This window comes from Lethenteron reissneri, unplaced genomic scaffold, assembly GCF_015708825.2.
Source record: "Lethenteron reissneri isolate LAM-NWPU_2019-01 unplaced genomic scaffold, ASM1570882v1 scaffold_1581, whole genome shotgun sequence".
Classification (NCBI taxonomy): Eukaryota; Metazoa; Chordata; class Hyperoartia; order Petromyzontiformes; family Petromyzontidae; genus Lethenteron; species Lethenteron reissneri.
Genome location: NW_026891313.1, coordinates 67,910 through 77,214, shown reverse-complemented (window position 1 = coordinate 77,214; position 9,305 = coordinate 67,910).

The window sequence follows — 9,305 nt, the reverse complement described above, 5'->3', positions numbered from 1 at the left end:
TTGCATTTGCTCGACTGTTCAAAGATCGTTTCAAATCTGCATCTATTGGAAGGATGAACACGAAGTGGGAAGGTTTTTGCAAAATCAGATGTTCTTGTACTCCAGAAGATTGTTGTACGGGGCCTGTCTGCTATAACCTACTTGATAACAACCCCAAAAATGCCTAAGTAAAGTTGATTTGTGACATGTTCCATTCTGCAAAGTTTTATAGACTTTGCTGCTGGTAGCAGATGTAGAGAGAACAACACCTGTCTACACTTAGTGTTCATGGAACTGTCTTAAGCGTATATATGCAGTGGGTTTTTTTTAAAATCCATTATATTAAGTTCATTTGCTTGCTTAGGACCATGCAAATGTTTCGGTCGTTTTTTAACCCACTTCCCGTCATCCAATCGAGCTGACATTTTGCACACAGACTCGTTGTGCGTGACAATTAATGTTCGTGAAACATTTTTTCCCAAATTTTACACTTTTTAGGGAATTTTTTAAATAAATATTTAATTACCAATTGCTTAATGGTGGCAGGCAATCATCTGACCCATAGGTGGCAGCCATCTCAAGCCAGAGGACAAGAGGACTCTAGCCGCCACGCATATAAAGGATTTATAGTGAAAAACTTTGTTTTTACGGGTAAATTTTTTGTTACAGGTAGGAACAACAGTTCCCCACTGCCCACCAGGGATTATGTGTCTGTCGTGCATAGCCCCTCCCACCGTGTAACACGCTCGCGGATTGGTTGAAGTGCGTCACGTGACCGCGAGCTTTCTGCCCAACCAAGTTCCTAGCTGGCCACTGTGAAGGAACGTGATTGTGCTGTGGATTCAGAAACCCGAGTTTGAGGGTGACGTCCGAACTGCTGATTGTTTGGGCGCTGACCACTGGTGAAGTACCCGTCTGGTCACTGCCTGCATCTTGGAGTGGATTGAACAAGGGCTCTTGATATTATTGAGCTTTGATTAAAAGCCAAAAACCTTTAAAGTACAATTTCAGGAATTGTTTTTCTGGATAAACCACTTGCAAAAAATATATCCAATGTTTGAGTTTGCATACGGAGCCCAAAACCACCTGTACGTTTTGCAATGTGCTTTATATTTTGTAGCAATCACTGCCTTTCATGTAAACTGGTACCAGGTGCATACAGCGCATGGGAACGTTCAATTCGAATGTGCAATTCCCTGGAATAGCCACAGTAGTGATTTGTTTAAACAAGTTTTGACAATAAAAACAACTCTCTTTGAACCGTTAACACGATCTTTTCTGACGGTGTTTTTTAATCCAATGTGGCGCGATAGAAATATTTTATTTACCGTCGTACACGGGTTGATATTGACGGAGCACAGGCGAGTATCACTTTGACGCTGTGGTGGATTGAGCGCAGATGTTTGCGTCGGGGGTAGCTGAGCGAATCGCCGTGTGGTAATGATGCCTCCAGGTGTGTCAACCGGGATGTTCTGTTCTGGATCGCAAACAACAAAGCACCTAACACACACACACAGACTCCTACACACACCTAACACTCACACACACCTAACACTCACACACACCTAACACTCACACACACACAGACTCCTACACACACCTAACACTCACACACACCTAACACTCACACACACCTAACACTCACACACACCTAACACTCACACACACCTAACACTCACACACACACACCTAACACTCACACACACAGACTCCTACACACACCTAACACTCACACACCTAACACTCACACACACAGACTCCTACACACACACACACCTAACACTCACACACCTAACACTCACACACCTAACACTCACACACCTAACACTCACACACCTAACACACACACCTAACACTCACACACACCTAACACTTACACACACCTAACACTCACACACACCTAACACTTACACACACCTAACACTCACACACCTAACACACACACCTAACACTCACACACACCTAACACACACACACACCTAACACTCACACACACCTAACACTCACACACACCTAACACTTACACACACCTAACACTCACACACACCTAACACTCACACACACCTAACACACACACACACCTAACACTTACACACACCTAACACTCACACACCTAACACTTACACACACCTAACACTCACACACACCTAACACTCACACAGGTGACTGATGGATGAGCGCGAGCGGCGCTTTGTAAACTCACCTTCATCGTCTCCCTCGCCGACTCGCCGAGTGTTTGTGTTGTTGTTGTTGTTGGAAACGTCCCGACGTCAAATTGAAGCTTGGACGGGCGAGCCAAGGGAAGTTCCAGCAGCGGAAGAAGCTCGTCACGTTGCAGACACCGAGTGACGCGTACCACGTGACAGAGACGCCAACTCCCACGTGCCCTTGAATGCCCCTTCTCGGTTCAAGCGGCGCCCGTTCTACACGCACAAAAGTGTGATTTTGATGATGAACGAACGAAGGAGCAACGAATAAACAAAACCCGGACGACGCCGTGGCAAATCAGAGTTCTGTCTGCTGCCAATTCTCGTCGGCATCTCTCGCGCAACGCGGATCGCACTGCGCGCGTTCCTCGTCCGTGCCGGCCACATGGTTGATATCGGCAATAACGACGGAGCGAGACACGGAGCGAGATAAAATAGCCGCCTCCTATAATGTACGCTTCAACTAAAAAACAAGTATAACCCGTAAAAACAAAGTTTTTCACTATAAATCCTTTATATGCGTGGCCGCTAGAGTCCTCTCGTCCTCTGGCTTGAGATGACTGCCACCTATGGGTCAGATGATTGCATGCCACCATTAAGCAATTGGTAATTAAATGTATTTTTGTCCTAAAGTGTGTCAGTGTGTGTGTCAGGCTGTGTGTCAGTGTGTGTGTCAGTGTGGCGAGGAGTGGTGGTGCAGCGGTTAGCGCGCTGCACTACGAACCTGGATCCCCGAGTTATATTCCCGCTCACGGCCAAAACCAGTGACGATTACCTGAACCGGCACTGCGCCTCCCCCGGGTCGACTCAGCCTCAAATGAGTACCTGGTGCGGTGTGTAAACATCGCCACTGGGGAGATAAAGGCGGCCGGGCGTGGTGCTGGCCTCCCACCCCCTCCTCCACCGTTCCGGCCTTATAGGTGCTCGCTAACAGCACTTGCCCCAACAGCCTGTGCAGGCTACACGGGTGATCTTTGTCTTTGTGTCTTTGGCGCGCGCCCTAGTTGCCTGCGTCCCCAGAGACACTGCCCCCTCCTCCACGATCGGCGTCGTATTGCGCCTTTTGGCGTCATCTGGTCCAACCCATGTGAGACTAGGCTCTAAGGAAAGCTGTCTCGGGTGTGGACCAATCAACTTCAAGGACCATGTGAGACTAGGCTCTAAGGAAAGCTGTCTCGGGTGTGGACCAATCAACTTCAAGGACCATGTGAGACTCGGCTCTAAGGAAAGCTGTCTCGGGTGTGGACCAATCAACTTCAAGGACAGTGCGTACATTATCAGAGTTGTGTTTTTTGTTTGTATTATGACTGCAGGTATTGTGGTCTATGCAAACATGACTCCTCGTAAAAAGGTGTCAGTTTTGTTGCCAGAAGGGTAAAAAACCAATTATCATATTTTTACTGGCAAATGAGGTCCCCATAGTGTAGATGTTTGCCCCGAGCTCTCATACTCTGATGGTGGATTGTCTTTGAGTTGTGCGCCTTTTGGCGTCTTCTGGTCCAACCCATGTGAGACTGGGCTCTAAGGAAAGCTGGCGGGGGCAAGAGGTGGGCGTGGCTTGGCTTGGCTGGGGTAAGAGGTGGGCGTGGCTTGGCGGGGGAGATTGCAGTGACCCAAACCTTTGAGGGCTACGTCAACCTGGGCAATTATATCCACTGGGATGTGTTTGGGGCGACTGCAAAATTCAGCCCTCTAGCTAGTGTAGTGTAGTATGGAGGTATGACGTCATACGCGCTGAGGTGCGATGACGTCATGTCGTTGTGGGAGCCCAGGATGGTGAGCGGTTGAAGAGAGCCGAAGAGACAGCCAGGGGTAGTGCTCAAGAAGTCTGTAGAAGCCGGCTGTAGTTACGGGAGGTGCTGCTCTCCTTGGTCGGAAGGTGTTGGCTGAACCCCTGTCCTGACTCGAGTGTGAGAGCCCTTAGAGACAGCCCAGGCTAGCAGCAGATAGAGCCAAGGGTCCACGTGAAGGACCGGGTGTAGGGCACCTACCCCTGGTGTTACTTACCACCTTCATTGTTAATAAACCGGCGCAAGCCCTTACCTGAAGACCTGCCTCCACGTCGTCATTCACTACACAACACAATGTGGGACATCGATGTACACAGATATGAACAAGATCAGCAGACAAGACGTCTTTCATTTATTCGGTCTCTCCACGAAACAAAGGAACGTTTTACAAAAAATATAAATCCCACGGCCTTCTGCGAGTCCATGACTACTACAGCATTGGTTCAGTGCAAGGCAGCTGTGGACCGGTTCTTGTGCACGATGTCTCAACAGCAGTCAGGGCTTGCTTCAACCCACGGTTGTCAACATCCAGACGTTAATCAGAAGGACCATGTCTTGTCCTAGTTCACCAACATAAGACGTCATACAAAATCCTAATTAGCGTTGGGTAGAATGTATCTACTCAATGTGCTCTGCCTTGTAACTGAATACAAAATTGTAAAAAAAAATGCGTTTTCAATGTGCTCTTAAAATTACCTCCTTGCTATGAAAGAATTCAGACTTTACATATTTCATTTATCGATCTCTCCACGAAACAAAGGAATGTTTTAAACTATAACCATCACGGCCTTCTGGGAGTGCATCATTGATTCAGTGCAAGCCACCTATGGACCCTTATTGGTGCACAGCGTCTCAACAGCAGCCGGGCTTGCTTCAACCAATGGTTATGAACCTCCAGACAAGGAGCATTTCTCGTCCTAGATGACAAAGTCTCTGTCAACACGTAATACAAAATTATAATTCGTGTTGTAGAGAATGTATCTCCTCTACGTGTAACTTTTAAGCGTTATGCCTTGTAACTGACGGATAATCCGAGTGTGCTCGCTATTTCAAATACGATGAGTTGCTCCAGAGACAGATGCTTCCTGAAACACAAAAATACCCTTTGACCTGTATCACAAATCAACGGGTCTCACCTGAGTTATCTGTACAGGTTACTTGCAAAACACACTGTGTCCTAACATCACTTATTCAATGTTTGACCCTTGTAATTAAAATGTTGCATGTACACACAACATCAAACAAGTGTTCATTCTAAATTGACGGGCATTTTAACATAATTTCATTACTGCAGTGAAATACACTGCATCAGATAACATCTTATTAAGAAGTTATTTAAAAAAAAATGCACTGTCTGCCTAACAGTGGATGTAAAACATACTTTTGTGTCATTCAACACGAGGCCATTGCATGCTGGCGTCCAAGTCAAAATGTAGCAATATCTAAACATCGTGAATGCTTGAGGGCTTGTTGGCTCTCGCTCCTGGTCAGGGATCTACCCAACACACAGGTCCACAAAGATTGGCCGCGCTTACCCTGCAGGTTGAACCTAGGAACTGAGTGTTCAACTTCGCATTATTTTCATTAAAGGCCTGTGACAAAGGTGCATCTATTGGAGCGACATCGTCTCAAGCCGACACATCTACTGGGTAACCATTTCACTTTGTATTGTCTCGGAGGAAGTCCACCCACACCTCCACTTCCACAAACTGCTGGGAGTTGCCTCGCTCTGCCTCAGTCAGAATTCTCCTCCTGCTTCACGTTGCCACCATCGATGTGAAGGTCCCATTTTGGAGTTGAACCTTCATCTTCACATTTTACCTTCACTTCTTCGCACTTCACCATCACTTCTTCATATCCCACCTTCACCTCTTCATATTTCACCTTGATACCTTTAAAAGTGTCCAAGCTGGGATATTCTTCCGGTTCTTGTTTGATGAGGGATGGGCTCATTGCAGCACTTTGACTTTCACAAGCTGATTTCAGACTCCAGTCCTTGTGGATCTTCTGATGCGTGTGTCTTCTCTGGTGGACTTGAAGATTGGAAGAATCTGAAAACGCCTTTCCACACACACTGCACTTGAAGGGTTTCTCTCCCGTGTGTGTTCTCTGGTGTTTTACAAGAGTAAATGACTTTGCAAACGCCTTCCCACACACACTGCACTTAAAGGGTTTCTCTCCTGTGTGTGTTCTCTGGTGTTTTACAAGAGTAAATGACTTTGCAAACGCATTCCCACACACACTGCACTTAAAGGGTTTCTCTCCTGTGTGTGTTCTCTGGTGTGTTACAAGAGTAGATGAAAGTGCAAACGACTTCCCACACACACTGCACTTAAAGGGTTTCTCTCCTGTGTGTGTTCTCTGGTGTGTTATAAGAGTAGATGACTGTGCAAACGCCTTCCCACACACACTGCACTTGAAGGGTTTCTCTCCTGTGTGTGTTCTCTGGTGTATTACGAGATGATATAAAACAGAAAACGCCTTCCCACACAGAGTACACTTGAAGGGTTTCTCTCCCGTGTGTGTTCTCTGGTGTATTATAAGAGCAGATGACTTTGCAAACGCCTTCTCACACACACTGCACTTGAAGGGTTTCTCTCCCGTGTGTGTTCTCTGGTGTGTTACAAGAGTAGATGAAAGTGCAAACGCCTTCCCACACACACTGCACTTAAAGGGTTTCTCTCCCGTGTGAGTTCTCTGGTGTTTTACAAGAGTAAATGACTTTGCAAACGCCTTCCCACACACACTGCACTTAAAGGGTTTCTCTCCTGTGTGTGTTCTCTGGTGTTTTACAAGAGTAAATGACTTTGCAAACGCATTCCCACACACACTGCACTTAAAGGGTTTCTCTCCCGTGTGTGTTCTCTGGTGTGTTACAAGAGTAGATGAAAGTGCAAACGCCTTCCCACACACACTGCACTTGAAGGGTTTCTCTCCCGTGTGTGTTCTCTGGTGTGTTATGAGAGAAGATGACTGTGCAAATGCCTTTCCACACACACTGCACTTGAAGGGTTTCTCTCCCGTGTGTGTTCTCTGGTGTATTACGAGATGATATAAAACAGAAAATGCCTTCCCACACAGAGTACACTTGAAGGGTTTCTCTCCCGTGTGTGTTCTCTGGTGTATTATAAGAGCAGATGACTTTGCAAACGCCTTCTCACACACACTGCACTTGAAGGGTTTCTCTCCCGTGTGTGTTCTCTGGTGTGTTACAAGAGTAGATGAAAGTGCAAACGCCTTCCCACACACACTGCACTTGAAGGGTTTCTCTCCCGTGTGTGTTCTCTGGTGTGTTACAAGAGTAGATGACTGTGCAAACGCCTTCCCACACACACTGCACTTGAAGGGTTTCTCTCCCGTGTGTGTTCTCTGGTGTATTATAAGAGCAGATGACTTTGCAAACGCCTTCTCACACACACTGCACTTGAAGGGTTTCTCTCCCGTGTGTGTTCTCTGGTGTATTTTAAGATCAAATGACCGTGCAAATGCCTTCCCACACACACTGCACTTGAAGGGTTTCTCTCCCGTGTGTGTTCTCTGGTGTATTTTAAGATCAAATGACCGTGCAAATACCTTCCCACACACACTGCACTTGAAGGGTTTCTCTCCCGTGTGTGTTCTCTGGTGGATCTGAAGAACTGATGGCCATGCAAACGTCTTCCCACACACACTGCACTTGAAGGGTTTCTCTCCCGTGTGTGTTCTCTGGTGCTGTGTCAATTTTCCAGTCGGATCCGTGCTGTATCCACGCTGGTCGCATTGTTGACTTGTCGTCCCAAGCTGTGCTGAGCGCCTTTGCTCCATCAGACCAAGCGACAGCTGCAGACAGAAAAAAATTATATCCACACCACCAACACGTCAGTATCGAGACACAGAGAAATAAAAAAACACAGTCACACGTGACTTACACGTCTATACTTATTCATATATTCATGATGCAGCGAAAAAGTTTCCTAAATTCATCACACGGGCTGCTATTGCACACAATGAGAGGGTGAATGGTCGTAAATATGCCTGGAAGCCCTCGTATCTTCTTAATGAATGTTAACCCAAAACTCCGAGCACACAATTTTGGCTGTCTGGCTACAAAAGAAATATTTATTAGAGCTAAATTCGGCTAACATAGCAAAGGGTGTTGGAAACAATCCTATTTGTGTTATGCAGAAATGCGTAAATTAATACTGGTAGGAACCTCCTGGTTACACCAGCCCACAGGGGATTGTTGTGTCCGTCGTGAAGGGGGGGGGCTGGGTGGAGAGGGTGGAGAGGGTGGGGAGGGGCTGGGTGGGGCTGGGTGGTGGGTGGGAGGGGTGGGGCTGGGTGGGGAGGGGCTGGTCACCCCGTGGTGCCCTTATAAAACTCAATGTTTAACCTACTCACGCCGGCTTGTGCCCGCCCTCACAGTCGGCATATGTGCGGAATACACCACGCCGCCGTTGACCCTGCAGGCCATTGAGCGAGCAACCCGACGTTCCTACCAGCTCCCTCCGCAGCAGCAGGAATGTTGTTCAGTGGCAACTTAGCGGTGTGAAGCCAGGCTCAGATGTCCTTGAATGATGGGATGAACAGATCTGACGTCAGCTGCTGCACGTGTGTGTGCTGTGCTAACTTCCTGTTTCCACTCTTATAAAGAGTTCCAGAGGAAAACTAAAATAAACTATTGTTTTGATACAACCTCCGTGTTCATCAGAGTTAATATACTTTACACTGTCACACACTGCCCGGTTTCTCCCTCCACATTCAGCGTCTTTGACAGACAGACATTGACACACGTAGTCTTGGTTCTTTCGGTAAAGTCACGTAGATAGGAAATAAAAATAACAGATCATGAAATTAAATTAAATAAACACCACGTGTGTTGCGATCGAAACGTCGTGGGTTTATTCTTTATTTGCAATTTTTTATTATATTTAACATTATTATCTGTTATTTTTTTAAATCTCCGTGACTTCACCGAAAGAACCAAGAATATGAATTGCTGCAGTTACGAAAGTTTTAAGTCAAAACATTGACACACGCGTTCACAAAACCCCACCCACCCACCTTGTTGTTGTTGTGGGCAGGTAGCTTCTGTAAACAAGAGCGGTACAGCAGCTCAAGCGGGCTTGGCCTGGTAAAAAAACGAAAAGAAAAACTGCGTTAATATCTACAATAAACCAAAGTGACAAAGTAGCGAGCCGCGTGAAGACAAATTAAACTTAAGGGAGGGAATTAAAGCAAACGCGACCAGGCGAGGGCAGGAGGCAAGGCCCCGCGTGTCTAGGCCCCGCGTTGTAAAGTTCCAACTTGGACATCGATTCACAAGCTGCTGCTGCTCTAGTGACATCCC